Source organism: Dipodomys spectabilis, unplaced genomic scaffold (genome assembly GCF_019054845.1).
Source record: "Dipodomys spectabilis isolate Male_0828 unplaced genomic scaffold, ASM1905484v1 ptg000121l, whole genome shotgun sequence".
Classification (NCBI taxonomy): Eukaryota; Metazoa; Chordata; class Mammalia; order Rodentia; family Heteromyidae; genus Dipodomys; species Dipodomys spectabilis.
In genome coordinates, this window is record NW_024870798.1 from 7,156,350 (window position 1) to 7,174,217 (window position 17,868).

Here is a 17,868-nt window from a genome sequence, read left to right on the forward strand (position 1 = left end):
GAAATTCAAATGTTCATGCTATTCAACAAAAATGAACACACAAATTTCCAGCTCCTCTGGGACACAGCAAAGGCAGTACTCAGAGGCAAGTTTATAGCTCTGAGCTCCTACATCAACAAATAGGAGAGATTTGAAACCAACAATTTAATGACATATCTAAACCTTCTTGAAAAAGAATAGCAAGATGAACCCCAATCCAGTAGACGGAAAGAAATTATTAAAATTAAATCAGAATTAAATGAATTAGAATCCAATAAACAATAGAGAGAATCAACAAAACAAATAGTTGATTCTTTCAAAACATTAACAAAATTGAGAGACCCATAGCAAATCTTATCAGAAAAAGAAGAGAACACACCCAAATAAATAAACTGAGAGATGAGAATGGAAACAACACCACGGAAACAACCAAGATTCAGAACATTATAAGGGAACATTTCTCAAAATTTATGCTAATAAGTTTGAGAACTTAGCAGTAATGGACCTTTTCCCTCAAATATTGACATGCCAAAATTTAACCAAGATGAGTTAAACTATTTTAACAGGCACATATCAAGCATTGAAATAGAAACAGCAATAAGAGACCTCCCAGCTAAGAAAATTCCAGGAACAGATGGTTTTACAGCAGAATTCTACAAGGCCTTCAAAGCAGAGCTCACACCAATACTCCTCCAACTCTTCATTGAAATTGAAAGAGAAAGTTCACTACCGAACACATTCTATGAAGCCATCATAACCATCATCCCAAAACCAGGCAGGGACTCATCAAAGAAAGAGAACTATAGACCCATTTCATTGATGAACATTGATGCAATACTTCTCAACAAAATTTTGGCCAATCGACTTCAACAATTCACCCAAAAAATCATAGAACACGATCAAGCAGGATTCATGTCAAGGATGCAAACTTGGTTCAATATACGCAAATCAAATAATATTATTCATCACATCAACAGGAGCAAGAATAAGAACCACATGGTTATCTCAATAGATGCAGAAAAGGCATTCGACAAGATGCAACACCCCTTTATGATGAAGGGTTTGGAAAAATTAGGAATCCATGGAACATTCCTCAATACAATAAAGGCTGTATCTGACAAACCTACAGCCAGCATTATACTTAATGATGAAAAACTAAAGCCATTTCCTTTAACTCAGAAACAAGACAAGGATGTCCACTCTCTCCACTTCTCTTCAATCTAGTATTAGAATGCCTAGCTACAGCAGTAAGACAAGATGCAGACATAAAGGGGATCCAAATAAGGAAATAGAAGTAAAACTCTCCCTCTTTGCAGATGACATGATCTTGTATTTAAAGAATCCCATAGACTCCACTCCCAAATTACTGAAGCTGATTCAAAACTTTGGCAAGTAGGAGGGTATAAAATTAACCCCCCAAAATCAATGGCTTTTCTGTATGCCAACAATGAGAAAAGTTTTGGTGAAATTAGAAAATCAACTCCATTTGTAATAGCCCCACAAAAAATAAAATTCCTAGGAATTAACTTACCCAGAGAAGTGAAGGACCTCTATGATGAAAATTTTAAAATCTTGAAAAAGGAAATCAAAACAGAAAATGTCAAAACCTCCCATGCTCCTGGATTGGAAAGAGTAACATCGTGAAAATGGCAATACTTCCCAAGGCTATCTACAAATTCAATGCGATACTTATCAAAACTCCAACCTCATTCTTCAAGGAAATAGAAGAGGCAACCCAAAAATTCGTATGGAACAATAAAAGACCCTGAATAGCAAAAACGCTCCTCAACGGAAAGAACACTGCTGGAGGAATATCAATACCAAATTTGAAACTCTACTATAAAGCCATAATAATCAAAACAGGTTGGTACCAGCACAAGAACAGACCTCAGGAACAATGGAATAGAATTGAAAACCCAGAAATGAACCTAAAGACCTGTAGCCATCTAATCTTCGATAAGGGAGCTAAAATAATAGAATGGAAGAAAGACAGCCTCTTCAGTAAATGGTGCTGGCAAAATTGGTTAACTACCTGTAGAAAACTAAAGCTAGAACCTTATATATCACTCTGCACCAGAATCAACTCCATATGGATCAAAGACCTCAGAGTCAAAGCATACACTCTGAAAACATTACAGGATGGAATAGGAGAAACCCTAGGTCTTCTTGGAGCAGGCCGAAATTTTCTTAATAGAGACCCGAAACACAACAAATCAAAGAAAGGTTGGACAAATGGGATTCCATGAAGTTGCAGAGCTTCTGCACGGCAAAGGACATAGCTAGCAAGATCAATAGAAAGCCCACGGATTGGGAGAAGATCTTCACTAGCCAAACAATGGACAAGGGTCTCATATCTAAAATACACTCGAAACCCAAAAAATTAAATCCCCCAACAACAAATCCTCAAAGAACAACTGCCCAATAAATAAGTAGGCTAAAGACTTAAAGAGAAACTTCTCTGAAGAAGAAAGAAGGATGGCTAATAGAAACATGAAGAAATGCTAATCTTCCCTAGCCATAATAGAAATGGTAATCAAAACAACATTGAGATCCCACCTCTCCCCAGTTAGAATGGCAAAAATCAAGAACTCTAACAACAGATGCTGGAGGGGATGTGGACAGAAGGGAACCTTACTGTATTGTTGGTGGGAGTGTAAACTTGTTCAACCACTTTGGAAAGCAGTATGGAAGTTTCTCAAAAGACTTCACTTAGAGCTCCCCTAAGACCCAGCAATCCCACTTTTGGGCATTTACCCAAATGTTTACAAACAAGACCACACTAAAGCTACCTGCATAACTATGTTTATTGCAGCATTATTTACCAAAGCTAAGATATGGAACCAATCCAGAAGCCCCTCAGTAGATGAATGGATCAAGAAAATGTGGTATATATATACACAATGGAATTTAAATTTTATGCCTCCATCAGAAAGAATGACATTGTCTCATTTGTTAGGAAATGGAAAGGCTTGGAAAAATTGTATTAAGTGAAGTAAGTCAAGCCCAAAGAAATATAGGTCCCATGATTTCCCTTATTTGCAATATCTAGTATATGTATGAGTCAAGCAGAAAAGGTCAGATAATATGATGTTAGGAAAATGAACCCTTAGATATGTATTTAAATGTTTTTTTTTTCTTTTACTCATTTGTTTCTAACGCATTTATAAGATTATTTCCTTGTTGCTGTTTATTTCCCTCCCCCACAGTATAACCCCTGCTTTCCCTATATTTTATGTCGGTAAAACTTGTGGAAGAGAAGAGGGAAATCAAGTTGTTTAAGGATACAGGTGGACTGGTTGCAACACTGAAAAGTACAAATTGTCATGTCGAAAACGAACTTTACAACTTTGATGTGGCGGGGGGTGGGGGGAGGATTGGGTTGGGGGACTGGGAGAGGCTGGGAAAGGATGTGAAGGGTAAACAAAGGAGGAGGCTGCAATGCTTGATTAGAAATGTACTCATTATCTTGCCCATTTAATTGTATCCCCTCTGTACAGTATGTTCATAATAAAAATAAAAAAATGAAAAAAAAGAAACAAACAATATTAAACCTGCCAAAATAAACCATCATGAACAACACACAACTAGTGTTTGTTCCTCATACCTTTCATCTGAACTATAGCTTGGATTATATATGTGAACCAGGGGCATTAAGCAGTTCATCATTTTACAAATGAGTATTTGAGTGTCTGCTTTGACTCCCAAGGTTTTGATCCATTTGGAGTTGATTTTGGTGCAGGGTGATAGATAAGGATGGAGCTTTAGTATTCTATAAGTAGTTAACCAATTTTGCCAGCACCATTTACTGAAGAGGCTGTCTTTCTTCCATTCTTTTTTTAGCTCCCTTATCAAAGATGAGATGACTATACATCTGTAGGTTCATTTCTGGGATTTCAATTCTATTCCAATGGTCCTGAAGTCTGTTCTGTTGCCAGTACCAAGCTTTTTGGATTACTATGGCTTTGTAGTTGAGTTTGAAATTTGGTATTGATATTCCTCCAGCACTATATTGTCTGTTAAGGATCGTTTTGGCTATTTGGGCTCTTTTATTATTCCATATGAATTTTTGGATTGCTTCCTTTATTTCCTTGAAGAATGAAGTTGGAATATTGAGAGGTATCACATTTGTAGGGAGCCTTGGGTAGTATTGCCATTTTAACGATATTAATCCTTCTAATCCAGGAGCAAGGGAGGTTTTTCCACTTTCTAAGTTCTGTTTTATTGTCTTTTTCAGGTCTTTAAATGTTTTCATCATAGAGGTCCTGCACTTCTTGGTTAAGTTAATTCCTAGGGATTTTATTTTTTGTGGGGCTATGATGAATGGAGTTGCTTTCCTAATTTAAGCCATGCTTTTCTCATTGTTGGAATACAGAAAAGACATTTTTTGAGGGTTAATTTCATACCCTGCTACTTTGCCAAAGTTTTGAATCAGCTGAAGTAATTTGGGAGTGGAGCCCGTGAATAGGAGAAACCCTAGATCTCCTTGGCACAGGACAAAATTTTCTTAATAGAGACCCAGAAACACAAATAATCAAAGAAAGGTTGGGCAAATGGGATTGCATGAAATTGCAGAGCTTCTTCATGACAAATGATATAGCTAGGAAGATCAGTAGAAAGCCCACAGACTGGGAGAAAATGTTCGCTAGCCATACAATGGACAAAGGTCTCATATCTAAAATATACCTCGAATTCAAAAAATTAAATCGCCCAACCACAAATCCTCAAAGAAACAACTGCCCAATAAATAAGTCGTCTAAGACTTAAAGAGAAACTTCTTTGAAGAGGAAATAAGGATAGCCAATAGACACATGAAGAAATGCTCAACTTCCCTAACCATAACATAAATGTAAATCAAAACAACATTGAGAGACCACCTCACCCCAGTTAGAATGGCTAGAATCAAGAACTCTAATAACAGATGCTGGAGGGGATGTGGACAGAAAGGAACCTTACTGCATTGTTGGTGGGAGTGTAAACTTGTTCAACCACTTTGGAAAGCAGTATGGAGGTTCCTCAAAAGACTCCACATGAAGCTCCCCTATGACCCAGTAATCCAACTTTTGGACATTTACCCAAATGATCACAAACAGGACCATAAGAAACTACCAGCATAGCTATGTTTATTGCAGCATTATTTACCATAGCAATGATATATCCAACCCAGATATCACTCAGTAGATGAATGGATCAAGAAACTTTGGTCTATATTCACAATAGAATTCTTTGCTTCCATCAGAAAGAATGACATTACACTTTTTGTAAGGAAATTGAAAAAGCGTGGAAAAAATTATATTAAGTGACATAAGCCAGGCCCAAAGAAACAGAGGTCCCATGTCTACCCATATTTGCAATAACTAGTATATGTCTGAGACAAGCAGAAAAGTTCAGATAAGTGGATGTTAAGTGAAATGAACCACAAGAGAAGGATCCAAATGATTTTTCTTTCTTGTGATTGATTCTCACATATTTATAAGATGATTTCTTTGTTGCTTTGTATGTCCCTCCCCTACGATATAACCCTGCTTTCACTGTATTTGATTTTGGTATAATTTGTGGAGAGGAATGGAAACAACAAATGGTTTAAATAGGAATACAGGTGGACCCGTTGCATCAATGAGATATACAAGACGTTGTTGAAAAACAAACTTTACAACTTTGGCCGGGGGGGGGGGGATGGGGAGTGCGGTGTGTGGTGGTGGGGTGTGTGGCGGGGAGATAAGAAGGGATCAGAAGGGGAAACAAAGGATGGGGCAACAATGCTTGAGAAGAAATGCACTCATTACATTGCCCAAGTAATTGTAACCCCTCTGTATTGTATTTTCACAATTAAAAAAAGACTTTTTGAAGACAGGTGTCAATGGCTCATGCCTGTAATCCCAGCTTCTCATGAGGCTGAGATCTGAGGATTGCAGTTCTAAGCCAGCCCAGGAAGAAAAGTCCCCATAAGACTCTTTTTCCAATTAACATCTCAAAAGCCAGAAGTGGCTCCTTGCCTCAATTCGTAGAGTGCTAACTAACTTGAGCACAGAGTCTCAGGGACAGTGCCCAGGCCCTGAGTTCAAGCTGCACCATTGACAAAAAATAAACATTTCAAAGTCTGAATTACTTGTGAATTAAAATGTCAGCATTGATATAGAATTCTATAATCTTCTACAGATTTCATTATATTTGTGGTTAGAAAAAGTAGCACTTGAATAAAGGACTTTTTTTTCATAAATTAGGACAGATTGTTCTCTAACTAGAGGAAATTGCTGGACTCATACATAATATTTTGGTTGGTTTTTGTTTTGTTTTTAGGACAGGATGAGAAACCTTATTTCTGCCAATGGCCATTTGGATATGTATAACATCATTCACAGGCCATGCAGAATTAACAGTAAAGACAGGACACAGTCAACTGGCAGTAAACTTATTTGTCTTTATGCCATGTTCCAAATGATTTGTTTAGCTTATATTTCCCCATGGCCTATAGTTTCCTATTCCTGATTTCCTCAAAATACAAGCATGTTCCACCAATTCAGATTTGAGCCAGGCAATATGTAGTATTAGTGCCAAGAGTCGAAGAAAATTGTAATACAACCAGGGAAGCACGAAACCAACACTTTAGCAGCTGGACACTGAGGACTCAGGCCTATAATCCTTGCTACTCAGGAGGCTGATGATCACAGTTCAAAGCCAGCTGGAGTGAGAAAATCTGTGAGACCTTTTTCTCCAATTAACATCCAAACAGCCATAAAGGGAGCTGAGGCTTGAGAGGTAGAGTAACCTTGATTACAAAAACTCAGGGATAGCACCCAATCCTGAGTTCAGCTGAAAGTCAAGCACAAAAACAAAACAAGCAACAACAACAAAAAAACCGGGAGAAAGCTCAGTAAGGGTGGCATTGTCTACAAGACAAATGTACACATTACATGAATTGTGAAATGGTAACATCGCTGTACACACCTTAGTAACAATTACATTTAAAAAATAATCTGAGAAATCCCGAAGCCATGGAGCCTAATGATGCGCATCTACTTTCTAGAATTTCAAAGGCCCATTCTCTGACCTGGTAGCACACAGGTTGTAGCCCAGGTTGATGAGAAAATATGAAACCAGAGATCCTTTCAGATTGTCCTACCAACTCTTTTATTACTTTAAGCAAAAAAAAACAAAACAAAGCAAAGTAAACAAAATAGACTTTATGGTTAATTAAGCTGCAATTAAATATTCCAGGCCAAATTATATTGTTAAATGATGAGTTAGTACATATGTTTTGTAGATACTGAACTCACATGTGTCACAAAAATATCCATGAATTCATAACTAGAAACTTTGAAGTGTAAAGTATATTAATTAGGTGAGTTTCATTAGGTAGCCAATGAAGAGAACACCGCACTGTATTCAGTCAGGTAAAATCGTTTATTTACTGAACTGCTGCCCATGCCATATATGGTGGAAAGGCATGTACAAAAAAATAGAGCGACCCAACCTTGAGCCAGGATTCATCTAGGCGAAGGACCGAATGAGGTGTGGCCACGTGGGGGAAAAGTCTGGCCACACTGGATCTAGATGTGACTTCAAGGCCTGGGACTCTTCTCTGGTCAGATGGAAAGTGTGACCAGAGGCGGACCAGGTTGTGACTTAGCAGGAGGGGGAAGTGGCTGCCTCCAGGTGTGCCAGATACCTAGATAATACATGAAGGGTGGAAACTAAGCCAAGAAGTGGGGAGGTGTCTGCATAGAGTCTGCATGGCCTGGAGCAAACCTAATACCAAATACAGGTAGTACCTCTGCCATGTGACTCTTGACTCCAAACAGTTCATTCTCAATTATTTTCTTTCTTTCTCTCCTTCTTTCTCTCTCTCTCTCCTTCTTTCTCTCTCTCTCTTTCTTTCTCTCTTTCTTTCTTTCTTTGTATCTTTCTGTCTTCCTTCCTTCCTTCCTTTTTTCCTTCCTTCCTTCCTTTCCTCCTTCTCTGTCTCTGTCTCTCTGTCTCTCTGTCTCTCTGTCTCTCTGTCTCTCTGTCTCTCTGTCTCTCTCTCTCTCTCTCTCTCTCTCTCTATTTCTCCTCTCACTCATCCTCCCTCTATCCCTTACTGAACACTTTCTGAGTTGAACTCACAGGCTTGGAAGAGCAGCTCAATTGACGAATGTGAAATTTAATTTAATGTTACCTTACACCTCAACAGCATGGCATCTCATGCCATTTGGAGGAGGAAAGCAAGCACGCTCACTGCATTTTCTGAGGTCCATCCTGGGAAGGTGTGGAAGATTCCACCCTCCTCTTGGGGAAATCTCAGCCCAGTTTCTGCATCAGGAGATGTGACTGCCTCCAAGTGTGCCAGTTACCAAGTGACGCAGATACTAGTCAGAGACTTAGCCTCGTGTGGTGCTGAGATTAATGGCATGATTCACCCTGATCCACTAGATTGTTAGGATTGGGACTTCCTAAATTTTTGGTTAGGCTTTGTTCAAATTGTGATCTATTTATTTCTGATTGCTAACCATGATTAAACATGTGAGCCAGCACATCAAACCATTTAAAGTCCTTTATCACACATGGAAGACATGAAGTTTCTTTTCCCAAGTGACATACAAGTTGACAGACAGCAAAAGTAAATCCTTAATTGTGGTCTAGATGTGTTTTTAATGTGAAACAAAATTACTTAGCAAAATATCTGACTTCTGTGATTATACTTTCAAATTTACCCTATATTTCAATATCAAATCACCTATATTAGCCAATGATTATCTCAAATTACCTGTAATCATTTATTTCTGTCATATCTTCTAAAGGTAGGCAGAACAAGAAAGACTAGACTTGTTAGGGGCGGGGCCTCTTGTGGAGTAGGTGGGACTTAAGGATGGAGGCAGGCAGGTGGACAGGTTTTCAGTGGAAGAACGTGGCGTCACTGTGGAGGAGGCTGTTTGGGGCAGAGCTTGGAGGAAGAAGATCAAGGTTACAAAGGAGGAGGTTACTTAGAGGAGAGGTTCTGGTGGAACATTGTGAGCCCTAGTGGGTATGTAGGGTGGTGATTCACATAAGGCAGGGAAGAGAAAGGAGCCTGACAGAAGTTGGGGTTTCTGATGCAGTAATGTGGAACTATTAGGGAGAGGCTTTTTGGGGTCTGGTTTTGAGAGGATAAGGCGATGCTAGAAAAACGTGGGCTAGAAAGTGACGGGGTTCCTCGTGGAGAATGGCAGGCCTTTGGAAAGTGTGTTAGGGTGGAGGTGGGGTTTCTGGCAGAGCAGGATGTAGTTGCAATATATGGAGGAGTTTTTCAGAACCAGGGCTTTGTGACAGCAGGGATAGGATACAGTGAACTAGACTGGTTAGGACGGGGTTTCTGGTGTAGCCAGGTCACCACTTCGAAAAGAGGAGTAAGTTTGGGTGGGGAATTAAGTGCTGCAAGGCAGGACAAGGACTTTGGACAGGGTTTCCAGGAGTGCAAGGCAACCTTCACCAAGGGACTATTGAGGGACAGTGATTTACAGTTGAGCCTGTGAGGCTTCCAGAGGGAAGCCAACTGGTTCAGTGTTTTCCAGTGGAGCAATGTGGGTGTTGAGAGATGGGATAGTGTGGTGGGGGTTTTCTAGTGGGGTTTTTCTGGAGCAGGGCAGGGCTTGGATCCATGGGCCTATTGGAGGAAGGGCTATGAAAAGGAGTGGAAGGTCTACAAAGGTGTAGGATATTATGGGCAGGATATCTGGTGTAGTACCGTGTGTATCTGAGGGAGGACCCAATAGAGGGAGGTTTATCTGGGGAGCAATGCAGGGCATTGAAAAGGTAGATATGGGAGGTGGAGAGGCTTGTGGTGAAGCAAGGCTGGCATTCCAGGCAGGAGATGGGCTGTGTGACAAGCTTCTGACCAACCAAGGTGGGGCTTCAAGGGCAGTTATAGGGAAGTGGACGTGTTTGGTATAGCATGATGGGCTTTGTGGGAAAGATTATGTTTAGGGCTAGATTTAAGAGGTTAGGCCACTTAAAAGTAGACTAGTTATAGGCGGAGTTACTGATGAAACAAGGTAGGGCTTGAGGAAGAAATCTGCTTGGGGGTGGGGAATGAAAGAAAAGGGAGGAGCTTGGAGGTACTACGATATGGGAGCAATGGGAATGTGAGGGACTAGCGTAGTTAGGGATGAGTTATATGGTGGATGAAGTGAGAATTAGAGGGAAGAGCCAATGTAGGTGTGGTTGTTGGTGCAGCAAGGAGGGACATAGAAGGAGGCGATATAGATGTGGCCTGGTTTCTGGTGGTGCAGAGCAGGGATTCCAGGAAGGGGTGGAGTAGAGGAATGCTTTCCCTGTAGCAGAGGAGGACTTTCAGGAAGGTCGCAGTCAGGACTTTGAAAGTTTATAGCAGGACTACCAGGGGGTAGGTTACTTAAGGTTGTGCTTTTTAAGGAGGAGAAATGTGTTTCCAGTGGATTCAGTCAAGTTTTATAGGAAGTAGGGATAGGAAAGTGGCAAGACTTATTGAAGAGTGGAGCTACAAAAAGTAAACCGTTACTGTTAATAGAACACAATTTTCTGTAAGTTTTGAATTATATTACTTTTATGTATGCGAGAGATACTGGAGAAAGTAACCAAGTAATAATTCCTTCCTAGTGAAATTTTTCTTTATTCCAATTGAGTGAAAATAAAACCACAGGTCACATTAGGCTGAGAGACACAAAGTGGACTAAGACACATAAAGCATTGGAATTGATTCCCTAGCACAACCTTTAAGGACCACAAATAAAATTTTAAAATGTCTCACTTAGTCACAATGGACACTCTATTGTCTTAAAATTGTGAATGAATAGAACCTTTTCTCTGACCATTTTAGAAATCATAAAAATAAGTGGCAATGTTTTAACTTTATATAACATTGGAAAGTATACTAAAAATAATTAGGAAAATCTAAAATTGTACACAGAATGTTTGTTCTCCAGCAACAATTTTAATCTAAAAGAATTTAAAACCAGAAAATTGCCAAATAGTGAGTTTGCAGCATTGTTTCTTTTTAGTTCTCAAAATGGTGACTTAAGCATTGTGTCTTTATCATTGGATGCATCTATGTTAAAACATATCTAAGAATGTGAAGCACTACTATACAAACCCTGAAGAAATTCAGAAGGATCTGTGAAATGATGTTGCAATAAAATTGATGACTAATTACAGTAGGAATTGATCTTCACTAGGCCCAAAAATATTTTCCAGAAAAGGCTACATTGAAAAAAAAAACAATGAAAACAAAGCAGGGAGGCAGACTTTGAAGTAAACATTATCCAATGAACAACATCTATTGAGCCATGATTGCAATCTTCTTTTACCTAAGTTACAGTTACTGACCCATGTTCTTCCCTAATGCCAAATAACAATACCATGACAATGCAGTAATCATTTTCAAGGCATTAGACTTTACAGAAAGAATTCAATGAATGTATTGCTAGAAAATAAAGATAGATGTCTGAGATAAAGATTGAAGAAAATATCCTGAATTTCTGTCCCTTCGAGGTGAAGAGGGGTACAAGCCAAAGCACAAGGAGAACGGATGGAAGTACAGTAGTGCACACCAGTAGTTCCCAAGGTGCAATGTTGAATGTAACAGGGGAGAAAATCAACATGACCATCAAAGGACTTAGCACTTGAGAGTAGAGGGAATTACATGAAAATACATGGAGAATTACAAAGGATGCCCTTGCATATTTGGCAGAAGTGTGCATGGCATAGAATTCTAAAATATGTGGAGATATAAGAAACTACTTGTACTCAAATGGTGCGATGATCAGTAATAAACATGATTACAGGACATTGAATAATCATAAAGGTCTTGCTTCAGTAGTAGATAAATTCTGTTTTGAAACACCTAACACACTATAAAACCAAGAGAAGAAGTTTCAAATTATATATAAGTGACTTGACTGCAACAAGAGAGTTCAAAAAATAAAATCACATAATGTGGATGCAAAAGGTTAGCATTATAAAGGTAATCTTTAACCAATTCATATTTTATGTGACTAGTACTGATTATAAATTATTTTTTTCCTTACATATTTTGGATTCACAAAACAACAAACAACAAAACAAAACAAAACAAATGACCCTTGACAATAAAGCTGGATGCCAGTATCTCTATCTCACTAGGCTGAGATTGGAAGCTCATGGTTCACACACATGGCTGGAGTAGCAATCCATGAGACATTTATGTTCAATTGTTCAATCAAAGACAGAATGAAACATTGGTTCAAATAGTACAGACTCAGTCAGTCATGAGTGAAAAAAAAAACTAGCAAGAATTTGAGGCTCCAAGGCAAGTTTCATTACTGCACACACACACGCGCGCGCACACACACACACACACAAACCCACACACACAAATGGAATCAGAGAGGAAGAGGGAGAGAAAAAAGGGATTGTTAATTGTTTAAAAAGTGAACCTTTCTGATGGAGGCATAGAATTCCATTGTGTATATATACCACATTTTCTTGATCCATTCATCTACTGAGGGACATCATGGTTGGTTCCATATCTTAGCTCTGGTAAATAATGCTGCAATAAACATAGTCGTGCTGGTAGCTTTATTGCGGCCTTGTTTGTGATCATTTGGGTAAATGCCCAAAAGTGGGATTGCTGGGTCATAGGGGAGCTCTATGTGGAGTTTTTTGAACCTCCATACTGCTTTGCAAAATGGTTGAACAAATTTACACTCCCACCAACAATGCAGTAAGGTTCCATTCTGTCCACATCCCCTCCAGCATCTGTTGTTGTTAGAGTTCTTGATTATAGCCATTTGATACAAGTGGATCCATTGCAACAATGAGATGTACAAGTCGTTATGTGGAAAAACAAACATTACCACTTGGGGGGAGGAGGAGGACATGGTAGGGGACGGGGGACTGATGGGAAGGGATGGGAAGGGGAAACCAAGAGGAAGGCTACAATGCTTGATAAGAAATGTAATCATTATCTTGCCCATGTAATTTTAACCCCTCAATACAGTATTTTCACAATGAAAAAAATAAAAGTTAACCTATCTGCCAGGACTATCCTAAGCATACATTAATTAATGAAAATGAGGGAAACCATGGATCCTATGTTACTTTGAGTCTGGCTTCCTTCACATAATATGATTTTTCCAAGTCTTTCCATTTTGTTAAGAAAGAGGCTCTGTCATTCTTTCTGATAGAAGCATGAAATTCCATTGTGTATATATACCACATTTTCTGGATCCACTCATCTATTGAGGGGCATCTGGATTGGCTCCATATTTTAGCTATGATAATAATGCTGCAAAAACATAGTTGTGCTGGTAGTTTTAGTGTATGTGTATGACAAAGATATGACAATAAGTATATATCTAAAGGTGGAGGCATGAATATATTAAAAACAGGAATGAGAAAAGGATGTCCACTCTCTCTACTACTCTTCAATATAGTAGTGTACTTTCTAGCAAGAGCAATAGGCAAGAGAAAACCATAAAGGGGATGCAAATAGGGAAGAAGTAAAACTATCCCTTTTCACAAATGAAATGATCCTGTATATAAAGGACCCTATAGCTTCCTTCCTCAAGTTAGTAAAGGTGATGCTAACTTTCAGCAATGTAGGAGGGTATAAAAACCACAAGAATCAGTAGATTTTCTGTGTTACCAACAATGGGACTGATAGATTAAACCATAATATTCTGCAATTGTGGCCAGCCTGGAGCACATTTTCCCAAGAATATTCTGTAGTGTAAAAGAGGAACAACTATCAAAATAAAGGTGAAAATACTTGTCTGCTACAGACTGATTCATGTTGCTTATATCGGTTGTTGTTTTCATTACTTCAAACACATGGATAATTTATATTGGGATTACAAAAATTGCAAAGGATTAATGGAATCAACATTCATTTTACTTTCATATATCCAATATAATACACTTAACCCCTTACGGAAAATTAAGTCCAACTGTATAAACAATGTCAGGAATATAAAATAAGCCTCAGTAAGTATTATCTGGCACAAATACACCATCATCTACTCAGAAATTCAGTCTCTCTATAAATATTTATTTGGTACAAAATAATAAAAATTTAATTAATGAATATGACTTTTAAGTGTCATCTGAAATACTCCTCGTGTATATAATTTATATAAATGTATAGATGTCACCTAGACAGGAATTTAACATGCGTGTAGAAATCAAATTTCCACAATTTAAGCTAGATGAGAGGAGTCATACCTTCGTGAACTGTGTGCTGTGAATTTTACCACAAGGCTGCACCCTTCAACCTAATACCAAATTCATGTGCAATAATTTCCTATTTGATGTTGAGTGCTAAGTGTAGAATACAATTTGAATTACCACATCAATTTACATAAATGGAACAATAATGATGTATTGTTTAAATTTTAATGCTTCTCAATTTTACAATTCCTGAAATATATCATTAAAATTAGTTTCACATTTTTCTTTTCTATAGCTACTAAAATTATACATTAAACATTCAATATTAAGAAATCAATAATAAGTAACCTATTATTATAATGATATACTATTAAACTGTGATTTGAAGTATATTTCTAACAAATTGTGATGTAAAAAACATTTAATAGAATTATGGGTAATATTTTTTAAACTCACCAGCTTGTTATTTGTTTCCTAGTTGTGTCATTTGTTATTGTTCCAAGTTATCTCTCCATGTTCATTGTTTTTTTATATATTTTTTGGGGGGGCGTCCAGCCGTGGGGCCTGAACTCTGGGCCTGGGCGCTTTCCCTCAGCTCTTCAGCTCAAGGCTAGCGCTCTACCACTTGAGCCACAACACCACTTCCACCTTTTTTCTTTTTGTTTATGTGGTGCTGAGGAATTGAACCCAGGGTCTCAGGCATGCAAGGCAAGTGCTCTACTACTGAGCCACCTTCCCAGCCCTCCACCTTAATTGTTTAGTTTTCTATTTTACCTCTATTGGTTTGCTGATTGTGCATTTTCCCCTTTTTAGTGACTGACATGAGGATGAAAATCTGTATGATAGCTTATTACTTCCTATGTTACTGTAAAATTCCTGTTGTCTACAGCTGTTCTACTCTTCATTGTATAATACAGTATTTCCCCCACTTCCATCTCCTGTATTTCTGCTCTCATGTATGTTATTTTATTATTTAAATTTTATTGTCAAGATAATGTACAAAGGGGTTATAGTTACATAAGTAAGGTAATGAATTCCTTTTTTTCTAACTTGTTATCCCTTCCTTCATTTTTCTCCCTCTTCCCTCCCAAACTCCCCAAGAGTATTTCCAATATATTGTCTTATGATTATCACTTTTGCATAGATTTCCCCTTTGTCCTTTGTCTCTCCATTTTTTTCACTTTCCCTTCCCTAGTTGAGACCAACATATTTACAAAACCCAGGGTATCAAAATCAAATATAGTGATAAGTCAGGAAAACACAAAAGGTTAAAAAGAAATCACATAGTACATTAAGAACAACAACAACAAATAACATGTCTTGGAGTTCATTTCGCTTGGAATCACCTTATATGGTCATATGTACTTAACAATTGAGCTATTCTGCTCATCTACTAAGATTATCCTTGATGTACACAATAATCCTCCCCTATTACCCAGTAATCCCACTTCTGGGTATTTATCACAGTGACCACAAACAAGGCACAATTATGTTTATCACAGTATTATTTACCATAGCTAAGATATGGAATCAACCCAGATGCACCTCAGTAGATGAATTGATCACGAAAATGTAACACACACACACACACACACACACACACACACACACACACACACATACACACCTATATACACATGGAATACTATGCTTCCATCAGAAAGAATAATATCACCTCTTTGTCAGGAAATGGAAGATATTGGAAAAAATCACATTAACTGAAGTAAGCCAGACTTAAAGAAACATATGTCCAATGGGTTCCCTTATTTGTAATAATTAGTTTATATCAAAGATAATCTCATGTATTTTAATTTGACATTTTGTTCTATGTTGAGCATACAACATTATTGCTATCTTATTTGTTATTATTTCTACAAACCGGCAGGTATATTTAAAGAATTATGTTAATCTCATCCATTACTGAAGGAGAACAACTAAAAGAGCAACCCCTACAAGGAAGAACAACTCCTACTTAATTAGCTTCATTCCTATGTAAATCCAGTGTTGTCCGCTGCATCCTCATATTGTACATTACAACTCTACACTTGGTCATCCTGTATATCTACTATCATCTATATTGTGACATAAATGCCCCAGAAATTCCAGTTTGCTTTACTTTTTGAAAAATTTCTCTGTTGTTTTAGGTTGGTGTGTGTGTGTGTGTGTGTGTGTGTGTGTGTGTGTGTGTGTGTGTGTGTTTGGACAAAGATCAGAAGACAACATTTTTATTTAGAATACATCTTTCAGGTCATTGTAAGTTGTGGCTAACAGGAGAAGTCTCTTGCTAGTTTAGGGATGAAACAAAAATATATTTGTGCATGCACCACAGTTGCTTTATTAGTCTGTAGTTGAACACATAACTTTGATTTATATCTTGCTTGTTGTGGATAATATGAATAACAATGAACTATAGATGTATTTACTAGTTACCCAGAGAGAAATAATCATATGATTGGTGGGTCAGATGATATTTCAACTCTGTATTTCTTTAGAAAACTCCATACTACTTTCTAGAATGAGAATAATAACCGGTATTTTAACCACGAGTGTAGAAAATTTCCTTTTCTCCACACTATCACCAACATAATTACGTTTTGAGTTTTTTGAAAAGGCAGGTTTTTATTATGTGCAGTACCCAGACTGGCCTTAGGCTCAAATCCTCTTACTCCAACCTTCCAAATGCTTGGAATTACAAGCCTTTACTACCACACCAAGTTCCTTTGATTTTTTTGATGAGTTATAATAGTTATGAAGTAGTATCATAATAATTTTGAATTGCATTTCTCTAATGACTTCTGTTCACAAAGCATTAATCCAGCATAGAAGTGGTATTAAACACAACTTTGTAAACCCACTGGTGATTTTCAGGGCATTTTGCAAAATATCCCTATTCAGAACTTTTGTCGATTTTTAATCAATTTCCTTGTTAATCTCATCTGTAATCTCTATATACAAAATCAATAATTAATTCAATATAGTAGAAAGGAAAACAATTGAGCAACTCCTCACAATTTTCAATTTTCAATAACATGATATTGCTTAAATCATTTTCTGTTTACACTTGAGACTATATAACTCAATTTATTTAGATCTTTTACAAGGCTCTCTGTATTTTATTTATTTTATGCTGATTGCTCTTTCCAAATCCTGTCTGTCTAATTCTCCTTGGTTTCTTGCAGTCTCATGTAGTTCAGGTTTCAAACTGAAGAATAAATTGAAGGAAGCAACCCAAAAATAGAGTTCCTCTCATCTGATGATGCCTCTACAAGAATGAGGAAAGAGTTCATCCTGCTAAGGACCTTTGTATGATAGGATATCAAAAGGAGAATTCATTCTTCTATGTCTTCCCTGCCTTTGCAATTTACCTTAAATGATGTAAAACTCAATATACTGCTCAGTTACTTTTACGTTTTATGAGTTTTGCACATTATCATATGGACTTCACCCCAGTCTACAGCATTCCTTCATTATTCTGTCACTGATAGTTTTACACTATCAAGACATAAGATAACCAGTTTGATTTACAGCATGAGAAGTTATCCAGCTGGTTTCCTTGGAAGCACAGCATAGTCAATAAATAACATTACTTCTGGTTGCTCACTACATGTAATGATTCCTGTGATATATATCACATTCTGTTTAATATTAAAAAAAACTAATGGGTAAACTGAAAGCTCATTCATAGAAGTTTATGTTAAGTATTTCACAAGTTTTATGTCTCTTAGGTCTTAAAAAATTTGCTGTAATGCTAAT